Source organism: Ambystoma mexicanum, chromosome 3p, assembly GCF_040938575.1.
Source record: "Ambystoma mexicanum isolate Mex_15411 chromosome 3p, UKY_AmexF1_1, whole genome shotgun sequence".
NCBI classification, from domain to species: domain Eukaryota; kingdom Metazoa; phylum Chordata; class Amphibia; order Caudata; family Ambystomatidae; genus Ambystoma; species Ambystoma mexicanum.
Window position 1 is genome coordinate 1,077,778,997 of NC_090925.1, and position 16,844 is coordinate 1,077,795,840.

The window sequence follows — 16,844 nt, forward strand, 5'->3', positions numbered from 1 at the left end:
GTAGTGAGAGGAATCATTCCCATATCAAATGGACCGTTTCAGCACTTACACATCGATTATGTCGATATGAAGTGTGCAATGGATACAGGTATTTAATTGTGGTGGTGTGTCCATTCTCTAGATGGATAGAAGCAGGTCCCTGCACACACCCGACGCTACCTGTGCTGCCAAGTTCCTAGTGAGGGAGGTGTTCCCTATATGGGGGTGTGCGAAGTAATGAGATCACATAACGGGGCTCACTTTGTAAATTCAGTTTTCGAACAGATTAGCTTGTTGCTTGATATAAAGCACAAGTTCTCATCAGCGTATAATCCTGAGGGGAACGGGATATGTGAACGGATCAACGGCTTGCTTAAGGAGAGGATAGCCAAGTTGAAGCTCACATTAAAGAAGGGATGGCTGCACTGTCTACCATTGGCATTGTATGCACTTCGGAACCAACCCGGATCTGACCATCATCTCACGCTGCACGAGATAGTTACAGGCAGAAGGATGAGGTCCCCTCTTACCCCCGACATAGAGCTAGATGTGATGCCTAGCCAACTAGGGAGGTTCTGGGAGCAGAGATGCAGGAGTATTTGAACTGCATGACATCCAGTGCCTCTGTCATTACAGACCAGCTGCAGCAACGGCGAAAAGGGGACAGCACAACACAAAACGCAACAGAAAGTGCTGATACAGACGCAGCTCAAATCCTTTGTGCGCCCCTCGTCTTCCCTGGTGACACAGTATTGGTGAAGAACCACACAAGAAAGAGGTGGGACGAGCCAAGATTCAAGGGTCCCTTCATCGTAGAGGACTGCAACCCGTCCGCTGTCAAGCACAAGGGCTGAAGAGCCTGGATCTTCCTAAATGACATTAAACCCTACATAGGAGAAAGCCCTCCAGCTGCATCCAGCTGTGAAGAAGCTACAGACAACGGGAAAGAACCTCAGCACGTGCAGACAAGATCCATGACGAGGAAGGAGGACGCATGAGCAGAAAAGACAAGACGATAAGAGCTCTTGAGAAAATCTTGGCCATACACCGAACTTTTCCTCTAAGCACTGAAAGGGATAAAAGCAACAAGACGAACACACAGTGCAGCCAAAGTTACAGGGTAAAGAAGAGAATCACGCACCCAAGAGCCGCAGTAATGCAACTCATATGAATGTTTAGAGCCACATTGAGCACTGAAAAGACCCTAAGACTCTGATAAGCAGAAAGTAAGACATTCCTGAGAACCAGAAACAATATCCTGAAGCAACCAGAACCAAGACTTTGCCACAAAACTCAGGGTCTCCCCCAGCAGAAATATTACAAAGGATGTGCTTTCCTGTTTCCGATTAGTATTAGAGACATATCCATCACTCGTAGGGAGAGACACAAGTATCCCAGATTTCATCCAAAATCCAGCTAACAGGAAGATAATACGGCAACTACTGACTGTCCAAGCAGGGGCTTTTGCCGAAGTGACTGAGTACTGGGAATAAGGACAAATGCTTCCACCTCAAGTGATCATCGATGAACTGACTTACACCTTATTTTACCGAATCATAGAGGAGTGCCCAGGAGCGGTTGGGAGAACCACAGATACTCTAACTTTCATCAGAGACCAAAGAAACAACGAATTCCTAAACCAAGTGTGGTACAAACTAAACTACGTGGTTGCAATCCACGCAGCAGGAAAGTGTAAAAACTGTTCACGTCAAAAGAAAGGATTGTGATCAGGACCCAGCAAACAAGGCAGATGTCCCCGTCTCCCGCAGATACCCAGCTGGCCCACAATGTCATGCTCAGACTAGTCACAGACTATCCAGAGATAGTGGGAAGGCCTGCCGATGTTGACGTTATCACCTTCCTTAGAGATCCGGCCAATGCCCCACACATGGGCACACTTCTCCATGGTATAATGCTCCAAGTAGAACTGTCCAGCTTCCAGCGAGAATTCCTAAGGAGATTCCAGTGAGACCTTTCGCCGAGGGACAGATCGAGGAGATGAAGACTGTTCACGCTGCAAGAAAGGCCTGTGATCTAGAGACTAGAAAACAAGAGCAAATGTCGTTGACACCAGAAGACAGCAGATACACATACCGAGTCTTCTTCCATCTCATTGAGAACTTTCCAGAACTAGTGGGTAGACCCAACAATATTGATGTGTCCACATTTCTCAGAGACCCAGTGAAGAACGCTCAATTAAACAGGATCCTGAGAGCCATCATACCACAACTAAGAAGCAATTATGGACATCCACTGCTGAGGAGAGCCTTAGAAGGAGGAGATCCAAAATAGAACCTTTCGTCATCTTACCACCGTGGAGCAGACAGAGGAAAGAGACACTGTTCATCAAAGTGTCGCCGAGAGACCGAACGAAAGGAGCGGACACAAGAACTTCACCATCTTATTTTTCTTTTTCTTCAACCTTCCCATTTTTTCTATTTTTTCAAATGGTCACTTTTGCTTTTATGTTTTGTTCCTATTTTTGCAACATATTATTTTTGTGATTTTAACTCATTTTTATTTTTCCATATGTTCATTTTTTTATTTTTTGTTACAACTCTGTTTTCACACATTCACGTTCAGTTTATTTATTTATTTTTTTAAACTTTTTCAGAATTCCATTTTTGTGTGACTTTGTAGCAGTTCCATCATTTTATTCTTTCGCATTGAACTGTCCTCAGGACCAAGGCAAATTCGAGGCGTTCATTGGGACCTCACCTACTACAGATACGCATAAATAAATGTGATGTACCAGAGTTGGTAGCCTAACCTTTTTCCATAGTCTAGCGAACAGAACTGTGCTGCATACCCAGAGACTATCATCATCACCCACAAGAGGGGGGACACTTAAAAGCACTCAACACTTTAGTAATAATAGACCTTTTGAATTGTGAGATCAAAGCACGAAAAGAATAAATAATTGACTATGGACTATATCGAAATGGGGGCCCAGAACAGTAACATAGTCCTGCCCCCAGCAGAAGGGCGCCTCCACATCCCTGGAAGAAAATGCTGCAAATTATTGTTCCGAACAATAATGTGCACATGTACAGTGATTATTGTTATTTTTCTATTATTAACAATCAGAACTGCTTTCTTTATTGGTGAACGAAGTGCCCCGCTATCAGTACGACCACAGGATAATGAACGTCAGGGTCTCACAAAAGCACCCAGACCCTATATAGTGATTCCAGTTCCAAGAAAAGCTGATGACGAAGCAAGTGATTTGAAATTGAATGTAATTAGCAGTGATACATATATACATGAGATAACGAATGGGGAGAAAAGCATGAAACTAGGACAGCACGAAATGAATGATAATGTAGCACTGACCATGGCACGCACCCACACACATAGTGCACACAAACAAGGGCAAGTTTCAATGGCTACAAGGCCTCCGACGAAGGCAGCAGAAAAGGAGGGACTGCCTGCTAAACAATCGATTCCAGAAAACAAGGGAAATGCCCAGGAAAAGCCAAGTGAAATACTAAAGACTGAGGGAATAGCAAAATCCCTCAAAAGAACAGAAATGGCCACTAAAGAAATCACAGAGAAGACACAAATGCTAATAAAGTATTTGTTCCCATTCACAGCCCAAGCAAATAAACTGCACGAGGAGCTGAAGAACAGGACTATAAAAACTACAACAGCAGGCACACCTGCTCCAACACAAGGAACAAGTCACGAGCCCACAACACAGACTCACGTTGGGAAGTTTGCGGACAAATGCTGGTCAGGGGAAACTGACGACGGACTACAAAAGGAAGGGAAAGGAAACACAAAACCTTCTCCTACCATAGCGATAAAGACGAGACAGCCTGCCCCACCGAGATACCTGAAGTGGAAAAGCAGCACAGATGCATTCAGAGATGTAGTCATAGCTAACTACAGAAGAACGCTAAGAATCAATAGAAGCCCTCACAAAGATTCCAATTAACTTAATGACTACCTGGATAGCACAGCCCATCTTTAAAACAACATATGGTACCAGCACATGAAGGAAGTAGGACGTAGGAAGTCAGAAGGAGAATGCTTTGTCTGTGCACTCCTGCCCTACAGTATGGGAAAATCCAAGATCTTTGTGGCTGTAGAAATTGATGTCCAGACAGCACACTGTATGTCACACGTAGCAATGTGCAAGACCAGAGGCCAGTTCATGGGCAATGATGCTTCCCTGAAATGGGCAACAGAAGCAACTGACCCTGACGAGGACGATTATGTTCAGGACATGAAGACAAGAAACAGAGCCCATACTAAGAATCATGTAATCAGATACGAGAACCCTGGAGTAAAGGGAGCTGGAATTAGACGGGAAGTGAATCAGAAGCTAAACGTTCAAGGAAAAACTCCAGAGGAGGCTCGAAGTTGGAAGAACAAAGGCCAAATGCAGATTTGGGGGACAGTGCTTTCACCAGACTGATGGGAGAAGGGAGTGGTGATCTGCAGAGCCTGGATGGTGATTGGTCAATACGAACCTACCATCAGCATAGTATGGAACGGATGCAAGCCATTATGGCCAAAACTCGCAAAATTACTCACATGGGTCGAAGACAGAGGAGGACCCCTGCAGATAGTACCACTGCAAAGCCCAAAGTTCTGCTTCAGAAACAATGGTACGAGGAAGATGGGAGAGAATGAGAACTGTGAATGAGTCTTTGATGCCCCAGGAATGGTACATGGTACCGCAGTAATTATGGATCATTACTGAGCGTGCGCATCCAAAGCATATATAAGACTTCTGACAAACTGGGGAGGCATATGCACAATAGTAAACGTCCACGTTCCCGTGCTAGTGATCCCAAAAAGTGACCTGAGTAATGACAGCTTCCCGAAAGCAGATGCTCACCTGAGGAAAAGGAGATCTGTGGAGCTAGTATCCCGAATGAAGGGAGAGAATTACTTTTCTACCAAATCGAAAGAAGCATTTTACGCAATCACATACGAACACAGGCTGTTTAGACACACATCATCAGTATTCACAACAATACTCTTGCCACACATCCAAGTTGGAGCAAATACTAAATGGTTGCAGATAACCAGATGGAAATTACTGCAGACCATCAACACCACTGTAAAAGGATTCAACACAATCAAGGAAGAACTGAGAGCAATCAGACTGATGACTCTCCAAAACAGATATGTGCTTGACATGATTACCGCAATGGATAGAGGTGTTTGCGCAATAATTGGAGAATCATGTTGCACATTCATACCATCTCACGATGAAGAGAAAGGAACCCTCACAGAGGCAATAAGCATGTTGACAAAGCTAAAGAATCAAATGATTGACGAAACGGATGAAGTGGACAATGAGAGCTGGTTTGGGAACCTGTTCTCATGAGTCCCACAATGGATGGCTGATATATTCAAGTTTCTGGGAGCCCTGCTAGTAATGATACTACTAGGTTTCTGTGTGATCAAAATAATCATCACACAGTGCCAGAAAACAGCAAAGAAAGCCATTGGGATGAAGATTATGGTTGATGCAGAGCCAGGGTGGAAGCCCAGAGACCTGACTGATGAAGGGATAAAGGACTTTGTGAAGGCCAGTGAGTTTTCGCCAGAAGGAACCAAATTTGCATATCCTAAGAAACGAAGAAAGTAGGAAGGAAAATGGATTTACTGCAGTCCAAATGGACAATGCCAGCTAATGTCCTGGAACAAGGATGAACATGTCAAAACAGCAGGGAGTTTGAAAGGCGTGATAAACATTTGGACTCCAAAGACGCATATGTTCACGCCATCATGTACCAACCCTGAAGATGATGAACAAAACACTGAAGAATCAAGGGAAATGGAGACGAAAATTGAAGCAGCAGTAGTCGATGAACCGACCAGAGGGGGGAGTGGAGGAGGTTCCAGACATGACCTGCACCCCTGCCCCTCAGTTCGATCTGCCAGGAAGCTACTCGCCAAAGGGCGTGACATATGAAGAGAAAATGAACCAACAGAGAGCCGCACTGGAACTCTGCCCAGTATACATTAGGAGATCCATGCCTGTTGAAGTGCCCATAACTAGACAACCCTGGGCAGCGCAGTACCCTATCAGACAGCCATACCAGCCGCTGATACGAAATGAGGAGTACCTTCATGCAGTCCACAAAGAGACCCCAAAAGCCTTAATGGAAGGCCAGTAGAAATGACAATAAGTGCCTGAACAGACTCGCACATGAACAAAACAGCTAATGAAGATAAAACGCCAGCGTGAGCAGTTATGAAAATAGATGTAATAGACACAGGCGAGAGACAATGCTAAAATGTAAGGAAACGAGTTACAAGACAGGATGAAAGTAACCTAGCAGCCAAACATGTGTAAATAGGCTTGGAACGTAAGGAGCTAAGAAAACGATACTGCTTGCACTGCTTAGTAGAATAATAGAAGAGGCATGCGCCAACTATATATCAACCTCATGAAGCACATTATACAAGTGCGACTCCATTTTGTGAAGCAGAAATGTACCCACGATGCCCGAGGCCTATCAGGCCCAGTTTCACAACCAAGCCAGAACAGAGAGGAAGAGCGGAATCGAAACTCAACAGAGAACAGCTCATGCTTGGGAAATCGAGGTCACCCAGAGAAGGGGAGGAGGGCAGCAACTCGCAAGAATCAGGCTCTAGAGCACACCAGCTCGCCCGTGAAGGTCAAGATAAGAGAGGCCCAGGCAGGTGGCACAGCCGAAGCAAAATTAAATACAATAAAAGCTGGAAACTGAAGCAGATTCATGGTGAACAGACACATGACCTGCCAGGCGCGTAGAAGTACCACTGCCTGAGGTCATCCAGAACCCAAGGATGCCATAACTTCTCCTGATAAGAGACTACAGTTCCGAGGCCATACTCAGCCAACTAATTGACACATAGCCCTAAGATACTGATTGATGGAAGGGAGGCAGGGTGAGACTTGGGACACCAGGCACCTGGGTTTCCATTCTGCATGCTGCTAATTAAAATGGGGATTTATGTCTAGGGGTGTAACCCGCCCAATCACAATAGCACAAGTAATATAGGGTCCTATAGCCAGTAGAAGCAATTAGACGTCTTACTTGTAGTGATGTCTATCACGAGTGATGCAGAGGGTTGGACATAGACGCCCACCCGATAAGAGTTATCCAATCCGCATGCTCTATTACCATATACAGATATAGCACCTATACTTAAGTTACCTTTCCTAACCAATTATATTGCATGATGATTTTTGTAAAGTTAGACATCAATGATGACGAGTTTTATGCATAAAAGTGGCTGTTCAACTGAAGTTTGAGGAAGTCGGGGTGAGAGAGGTGATTGCAATGCTGCTGATTTCCATTTGTTTCCCTGTTTGATGTACTTGTCATTAAACGGACTTCCCTTTGCCAACTTACTGAGTCCTCATTATTGAGTTGTGCTGGAGTATGTGAATCCTGCACCCCCTATCCCCACATGGTGCAGCTATCTTGTCTTACAAGCTCTGGAGGGTGAGTACTGACCTATGGGCCCGTAAGTAACTTTCTCTCCTCTGTGAACAACTACATGCTATTATTACATCCTTGGTGGGGTCCGCTACTGCCATCAGTGTAAAATGAGTCAAAATAGACCGATAAAATGTTTCTTTTATGCCTAAACCACTAGCGGGGCAATATACGTTTCCAGGAAGTGAAGTGTGATACTACAATCAGTTGCCTGGAGTGAGCACCATCTTACGCATCATACCGTGTCCGAGTCAGATTGGGATTAACTACTGGAGTGTTTCAAAAATGAGCTCTCGCCAGAAATCGTAAGCCACCTTTTAATGCACTCCACCAAAACATTCTGAGTGGCCCTTCCATGGAACGCATGCTCCGCGTGAAATACTTTAAATGTGTGCCATGGAAAACATTAAATCCGTGATGGGGGTCACTTGTGAGGTTACGTCTGCTTAAACAGAGAGCTTGACATCAGGCGAGCCAGGCCCTCCCAACCCCATGCCCTGAGCATGGCCCACTGCATGGCGCAGGAGTCTGGCCACAGGGCTCAAAAGCTCATCGCCTCTGGCTGGGGTGGGACCCCTATGCTCATGCCACAGGCCCTGGGTCGTACAAAGTACGCCCGATGGAGGGCATGGGGGGTTAGGCGCAGGGTGGGGGCAGAGGAAGGCTCAAGCACAAGAGGAGGGCAGCCAGGTGGTGCCCCCCCAATTAGTTGTCATGGAGACATGGCCCAAACAGAGAGAAGGTGCGAACATAACCAGTGGGGTGCCGGGGAGGGACGGCCCCCCACTTGAATAACAAAAGAATAAGAACTTGGCAAAGGAGAGGCACATTCTCAACAAGTAGCACACCCCGCTCGGGTACAGCTCCTTGGGAGGAAGGACTGGAGGAATCGTTTTTCGTTTTGCAAACAGCCAAACTTGCATTAGCTGTTGTGCGGAGAGAATTGTTGGCATGCAACGGTCTACGAACACACCCACCTTGAGTACAGCTGGCTGGAGAAGGCGACGGCAATCCAAGGGAAGTGCTGGGAGAAGACCCGCAGTAAGGCCACACCGCGGTGAGCATCCTGGCGAGGAACAGAAGGTCCACACCACAGCAAGCATACGAGAGAACTGCGCCGGGTGTCTGAAAAGGAGCAAGAGCAGCATACAGACGGAGGACAGCGGTAACGTGGTCGAGCTGAGGGAAGGAGCGGGAGCCCAATCTCCGGTGAGAGGACGTCGGAGAAGGAGAACACAAGCTAGAGCAAGGGGACTCACGCAGAGGTGCAGCCGGCTGGGGAAAAGACCGCTTAGGCAGAAGGTGAGCGGGAAGCGATAAACCAGCAGAAACCGGGCAACGGGGAGGAGGCATGGTCTGGGTGGGGCGGGCTAAGCACTGCTGAATCAACACGCAACGTTCCATTTCAGTCTCGGAACGAGGTGTTGCCAGGAGATGGCAGCGAGGGACAGGAACCTCGCAAGTTTGTGGAAAAAGTGCAGCTCAGGCTCACGGATCCTCAGGAGAAGGGCTCAGGCACGGCGAACACCCAGAGAAACGTTTGTGAAGGTATTTCTGCAAGGAAAGGGAGGGGAAGGGTGCGGGCAGCGTGGAGTCAATAACGCCCAGATCAGACAAAGCGCCCAGGCAGAAATAAGAGGTTCTTTGCCAGGAAGCATATAAGCTCACGAATGGTGGAAAAAAGAGCAAAGAGGGCAAGGGAATTCAGTGAATGGCAAAAAAGCGGAAAGAGAGTTAGGGGCCCAATGGGTGGCTGAAACTCTACAAAGGGAAGAGCGGGCAAAGGAAATGTCGCCTTTGCTTATAGAGGAGACCAGCGGCAGCGAATCAGAGACCGCAAGGGAGGAGGCGCTTCCAAAAGGTCAGAAGTGGGGGAGAGAAGCTACCAGGAAAGCAGCAGAGGAGACGGAGATACCAAAGAAGAAGCAAAGGTAAGAAAAAAATAAATGTACTGTAAAAAATGGCAGCAAAATTGAAAAGCACATTGTTAGCATGCTACGCAACTGCGCCGCTGGTACGGGTAAGTCACCCAGAACCAGCGCCAAGGTTAGGGGGAGAAGCACAAAAAGCACAGGGAGGAATGGGGGGACTCAAGCACTGACACAGAGAGCAGCGAAGATGAGGAAAGGGACCACTTAAAAGCATGGGTAAAATGGAAGGGGGTGGTGAGTAAGGAAAAGGAAAGGGGCTCCGGGTCGGGGGGGGCAGGAAAAGGAGCAGAGGGTGTGGTGCCATTACCACAAGGACACCCAGGGGACCCAGTACCCATACCACAAGGGGTGCCAGCGATCATACCCATGGTGCCAGCAGGGCCAGAACCTACGCCGCAGGGGGTGCCAGCAGGACTGCTACCCGCACCACAAGGGGCCCCTGTGGGAGCACCACCGGGTCAGGTGGGGGCGGGAAGCACACCCGGGGGAAAAGGCACCCAGGATGGAGACCACAACCACAGCAGCCAAAGAGGGAGGGCCAGTGATGACAAAGTACGGCAGGCCCACAATGGGCAAAGATGTGCAAGGGAAGTCTAGGAAAACATTGGCATGGTACATTGATGATAAAGTGAAGGAAGAGATTTGGAGGAAGGAATTTATAGACATTTTTTCTCTGCTAGAGTACCAAAAGAGGTGGCTGAATGTGTCATGCGAGGACAGGAAAGAGGACGAGAAGGGAATACTAAGAAGGGTAACAGTAGAGAGGAGTTTTGAGAACTGGGTTTCAGCATTCCACATACAATCAACCATTATATTGCAAAAATACCCAGGAAATGGGTTGTCATTGGTAGCATATGAACAGAGGGTTTTTAAAGTGTACAAAGCGTTTGGGGGGATGCATGGAAAGAGTATGACCATGAGTTTAGAAAGGAAATGGATTGTTACCCAGATATAGAATGGGACGAGGATGATTATAACTTGTACATATTTAACGTGTTAAAGGAGAAGTGGGAACACAGTTCAGGAGGGCAGCAGAGGAAACCATACTGGCAAAATTATTACAGAAGCGAGTACAGGTACAACAACAGGAGATACGACAACAACTATAGGAGGACAGGGGAACAGAATTCCAGAGCATACAGTATGGCGCGCAGCGAGGCTTTCAGAGCAGCATGCCACCTACGGCACAGGGGGAAGGCAGGGGCACTACCTGGACACCCCAGGGCCCCCCAGCCCAGTGCTGGAAATTCGAAAGTGGGGTCCCATGCAGCTGGGGAAAAAACTGCAAATTTAGCCACAAGTGCAAAAAATGTAGCAGGACTCACAGCAGCGCCAAATGCACAAGAGCAGCAACAACCAGCAATAGGATCAATGAGGGGAAGCGATTCTAAGGGATGGGGCGAAAAAGGGGTTTCACCAGTGAAGCTTGAAAAGATGGAAAAATGGCTGCAGGCATTTCCAGACCAAGAGGCAGCCACTTTGATTAGAAATGGCTTTCAGGAGGGCTTCACAATTCCATTTACAGGGCAGGATCACGGGACATACCAAAGAACTTGAAATCCGCCAATGAGAGCCGGGGAGTGTAAATGAGAAAATAAGGAGGGAAATAGAACTAGGTAGGATTGGGGGTCCTTATAAATCACTGCCATTTCAGGAATACATATTCTCCCAGCTGGGGCTTGTCCCAAAGAAAGAAAAAGGGGAATTTAGACTCATCCACCACCTCTCGTACCCCTCGGATGCATCAGCGAACTACAGAATCTGGAAGCAAATAGAAGCAACTGTGTCCTACACGGAGTTCCAAGAAGCGATAGAATTGGTCAGGAAGGCAGGCAAGGGTGCATGGATGGCAAAGGCAGACATAAAATCAGCATTTCGCCTATTACCGGTAAACAAGGGTTAACAGCAATGGTTGTGAATGCATTGGGAGGGCAACTTTTTTGTAGACAAATGCCTCCCCATGGAATGCGGCATCTCTTGCGCATATTTCGAAAAAGTAAGTTCCATTCTGCAAGGGGCACTCACCAAGGAAATGGAAGAGGCGAGGGTGGTCCATTACCTGGATGATTTCTTATTCGTAGGGCCGCAAGGGTCAGGGCTATGTAAGGAAACTCTAGAAAAATGTGTGGAGCTGACAGGGGAATGGGGTTTTCCACTAGCAGGGGAAAAAACAATGGGGCCGACACAGAGAATACAGTTTCTGGGCATAGAAATCGACACAAGGAAAGGAGTATGTCACATCCCAAAGGAGAAGGTGGCAGACCTCTTGAAAACAATTAATGAACTGAGGGGAGCAAGGCCACGGTGAAGGAATCGCAGTCGTTGGCTGGGAAGTTAAACTTTGCGGGGAGGGTAATACCTCAAGGAAGAATTTTTCAGAGGAGCATAGAACTGAGGACAAGAGGGGCCAGACTGGGGCCTCACAGAGTGAGAATAGGGGAGGGAATCAAGAAGGACATGGCAGTTTTGGGGGAATTCTTAAGGGTTTTCAACGGCTCGGTTATCTGGCGTTCGCCTATTAACCAGGAGGGAAGCAGAGTGCTGTTCACAGACGCAGCAGGAGCGTTCGGCTTTGGAGCAATGTTGGACACAGAGTGGCGCGCAGAGGAATGGACACGTTCATGGCAGGAGATAGCATGGACAAAAAATATTACATTGCTGGAACTATTTCCAATATGGGTGGCATTGTGTGCGTGATAGGTTGAGCTGAACAACAAGGAAGTGGCAATATGGTCAGACAATATGGTGGTGGTGCAGGTGCTGAAAAGAGCTAATGAGAGCCATCGTGTTGGAATGTTTAAAAATCAATGTATGCCTAGAGCTAGACACATATCCGGCGAAGTGAATGTAGTGGCTGATGACTTGTCTCATTTACAGTGGGACAGGTTCAGGAAGCTGAGGCCGGACGCCAGGGAGAAAAAAACATCCACACCAGGAAAGGCATGGGTTCCACTAATGGCACTGAAGAAAAAAGAAAGGTTAGCCATGAGGCTGACTGGAATGGCGGAGAAGGAGCACAGGAAACTGGATGGGTCATAAAGGACCTCGCTCAGAATGCTTTGGCCAACAAAACGGGTAAGCAATACGAGAAACACTTGTAAAATGTGCTGAGAGAAACAGGGGGACGAGATGTGGGGACTATTACAGCAACAAAGATTTGCACATTTGTGGAGGGTACATTTACAAAGGGGAAAAGGAAGAGCTGGGCGGCTGCACATTTAGCTGCGGGCGCATATGCCGCAAAAATAGCCGGGATGGGCGACCCGACAGACAGCCCTTTAATAAAATACGCAATGAAGGGTTGGGCAAGGTTGGAAGGGAGGAAGCCGGATAGTAGGAGGCCTCTAAAATTTCTGTAAACTCGTGGAGTTACTGAAGATGCTGGAGGACACATGCTCCAGCGCCTACGAAACAGCGCTGTTCAGGGCAGCCTTTGCGCTGGCATACTATGGGGCACTTAGAGTAGGGGAGCTGGTAGCTCGGAACACAGCAGCAGGAGATGGCCTAGCAATAGGGGACTTCAGCATAAGTAAAAACGGGATGACCCTGTTAATAAGAAAATCTAAAACCGACCAAACTGGGGGGGGGGCGATAGAGCTCAATTGCATCAAAGAAAAGGTTCATTGTCCCAGGTGCATCACGCAGTCATTTCTGGACAATCGACCGAATATCGGAGGCCAACTCCTGGTACACAGGGACGGCACAGCGCTTAGCAGATACCATTTCCAGGTGGTGTTAAAAAAATCCAGAGCCAAGGCAGAGTGGGAACCATCAGAATTTGGGACCCACTCCTTTAGGATAGGGGCTGCCACATCAGCATGGGCAGGGCACCTGGGAGCAAAAGGAGTCAAAGCAATTGGGGGTTAGAAGTCAAACTGTTTCAACAGATATGTAAGAGAGCAACTAATAACAACCCTCCTCCTCCACAGACATGGGCCCTTTCAAATCAGCGTGGATCGTCGGTCATTCGTTTGTGACCCGAGCAGGCCGATGGATCGAGGAAGTGAAGCAAGGGCTCCATTTCCCCCGGACAATCACATCATGCTGGGGCATGCCGGGGATACACTGGGAGGACATTCACGACAGGTTATCAGACTTGATCAGTTTCAGAGACCCACCAGAATACCTGGTGATGCACCTTGGGGGCAACGACCTGGCCAGAACAAGCAGGGGAAGGTTGCAAAGGGACATTTGTGAGTCACTGCACAACATATCACACTGCTGGAGGGGGACCAAGATTTTTATGTCCGAGATGATTCCACGCAGAATGTGTGTATGGAGCACATCGTAGACAGGCTGTGGAAACAGCAAGGAGGAAGCTAAAAGAACTGTGGGAAAATACTGCAAGAGCACAGGGCAACATTTCATAAAGCATGGGCTTTCCCAGAACAACCCCGATATGTTCCACCAGGACGGGGTACACCTGTCCAGCAAAGGGATAGAGGTTTTATCAGACAGCATATTCCGGTCCATGGAAGAACGGGGATGTTGATACAGGTATTTTTGGGGGAACCTTAGCGGCCCGTGCACCACCCACCCAGGTGTGGCGGTACGTGTCCAGGAGCCGATGCCAGAGGGACCCATAGACTTGCCAAAACAAAGCAAGGCATCAGCAACCCTGGACACGGTGTGCCCAAAAGAACACCAGTTTGTTATAAGTTTGGTTTTCTGTGTACGTTCTGTAAGAAATAAATGCCTACGGCCAATATTTTGTCCACAACGAACTGTCTATACTCATTCAAAAATAGGAGGTAGAAAACAGGAGCCTGGGGAGGCCCACACTACTCAGCCTATTCCACAGGCCCTGGGCCATATAAAGTACAGCCCGACGGAGGGCATCGGAGGTTAGGTACAGGGTGGGGGCGGAGGAAGGGTCAAGCAAAAGGAGAGGGCAGCCAGGTGGCACCCTCCCCAATTAGTTGTCATGGAGACATGGCCCAAACAGCGGTAAGGTGCGAACATAACCAGTGAGGGCCCGGGGGAGGGACAGCCCCCCACTTGAATAACAAAAGAAGAAGAACTATAATAATGGCCTCTTGGCAAAGGAGAGGCACATTCTCAACAAGGAGCACAACCCGCTCGGGTACAGCTCCTTGGGAGGAAGGACTGGAGGAATCGTTTGTCCCACCCAACCCACCCCAGATTCTGGTAAGACAGGAATGAAACAAGGAGACGGCGTAAAGCTGAGTACTAAGTTCGGTCCACAGTAGAGGGTCGTAGGCAGCAGGCGGCACGTGTCCAGGAGCCGATGCCAAGGGAACCCATGGACTTGCCAAAACAAAGCAAGGCATACGCTACCCTGGACACGGTGTGCCCAAAAGCACACCTGTTTGTTATAAGTTTGGTTTTCTGTGTAAGTTCTGTAAGAAATAAATGCCTACGGCCAATATTTTGTCCTCAACAAACTGTCTGTACTCATTCCAAAATAGGAGGTAGAAAACAAGAGCCTGGGGAGGCCCACACTACTCAGCCTAATGATTTAGCAATCTTGCCCATTGGGCAACGGTTCACTACACAAGAGCCCCTTGGGCGTGGTTCCACGTTTGTCTTGCGCTAGAAGTGCTCGCAGAGAGGCTAAAGTTACAATGAACTTAAATCTTAAGAGCTCCCAGCCTTGCCCCGCCGGAGATGACACGGTTTCTGTTAATGCCTGGACGTCCCGGCCCTCAGCCTTATGCAGCATGTGGCATATGCTCCATTGCAGTAACTGAGCCAGGGAATAAACACTGCATGATCTGTGCCAATCAGGGCTCAAGTCGAGGAGACACGCGGGTGGACAGGGGCGTCAGCCCTGGCGGATATTTTAAAAGCATATCTTTAAAAGTTCACTCGTGGGAACCAAAGTGGGGATTCGAAGCGGCGTTTACAAGGTTCATAGGTTGGGCACTTCCCCATTTCACCACAGGCCTACATTACAGATCAAATACAACTGAAGGTGAAATGTTACTTATTGGAACAGTGCGCAGGAGGGAACACTTAAAGTGCACATCATTTATACATTTCCAATACACACATCTTCGCTTGGGTTGTTTTGTGTGTTGATTTTCTGAAAGGCAAATTCACCCAGTGTATTTTGCTCTGTTATGCAACGCCAATTAAATGAAATGTGTGTATTTCCATGATATGCTAATTTCGGGTGACATCACTCCATTTGGTATGATAATGAGCCCCCCCCTACTTATTTTTTTAAGGACTTGAGCACTGATGCCAATCCTTTGAGAGATCATAGGAAAAGGGGAGTGTGGGTGCCCTGCCTCAGGTAACAAAGGCAGATTTTCAGACTAGATTAATTTTAGGACAAACCTTAGGTGGGATAAAAAAAGAGACCTCCCAGGCTCTGGATTTGTGACTCCGGAAAGCAGCCTACCTGTAGTGGGTGGCCACCGAAACAGTACAGAAATCAGGTCCACAGTCCCTATTATCAGTCCATCAGAGTTGGTGGTTGTCAAGTAGAGTTGGTGGGTGGACGTCCACGACCACTTGAGCTCCCCGGAGCTCTCCTGGAGGTTGACGTTTACCTGAATGTTGTAAGCACGCATATCACTGCCAATCTTGCGGCGGTGGAGATGTGCAGTCGGGAGATGAAGATCATTAAAAGGATCTGTGAGAGTTGAACCCGAGGTATCCGACGGGTAATCAATGCTGTTGAGAAAAGTAGGGGCCTGATGTTATTGAATGGAGATGATCAGTAGGAAACGAGGTGCACCACTTTAGAGCTGTGTCATCCACACCCACAGAGACCTTCAATCAGTTTATTAGGATGCAATCATTGGTAATGGCATGGCCCACAGATCGATCAAGTGGGAACAAGATGCAGAATTGGCTTATGTTTCAAGCAGTGCTTTAAGTGTCATGTGAAATTGAGGGGAACGGGGGTCTGACAGGGGGCATGGCCTAAAGGGGGCGTGGCCTAAAACACAGCATGCTGTTTAGGGAAGTTCTGTCTGCCACCTCTCCTTTTGCTCCTGATTAGTGATCCTGACCCACGCCAGGCACCTCTTTGAAGCAATCACAACCTCCCACCCAAGGTGCTTGGGTGATGATCCCTGCACCATTAATTAAAGGGACTCCTGGCAGGAGCCGGCACCACAATTAAGGAAGAAATGATGATGCTGTTAGAAGCCAAGACCTTTTTTGCTAAAGCCTGAAGTTGTTACACCATTCCGGCGCTGGTCTCTTTGGCAAAGCAGACGGTTGTGTGGATCGTTACGAATGGATTCATCCAATATGGCCGGTGACTTCTTGTGCTGTACGGGCGGCAGCAATGTAGTCACTTCGCGTTCTCAAGGGACGCTACCAGCTGGTCACGTGACTCCATATATGGACAGAAGGACTGCACTTCGATGCGTCGCTACTGTGTTATGTGGTGCTCCACTTCCCAGTACGGCTTCCTTTCTCTACTTGCATTCTACCCTGCGATTCTTACCCACCTTCCTAACAAACAGCAATTAGTAGAGTCCCTGCCTTTTTCAAGAAAGGATTCCTT

The 16,844-nt window shown here is 47.9% G+C and overlaps 1 protein-coding gene across 4 annotated transcripts in view; it reads right to left on the reverse strand.

Moving 5' to 3' along the window:
- Nucleotides 1-16,844, reverse strand: part of STK32A (serine/threonine kinase 32A) — an 885,758-nt gene that overhangs the window by 853,248 nt on the left and 15,666 nt on the right. The window lies entirely within an intron of this gene.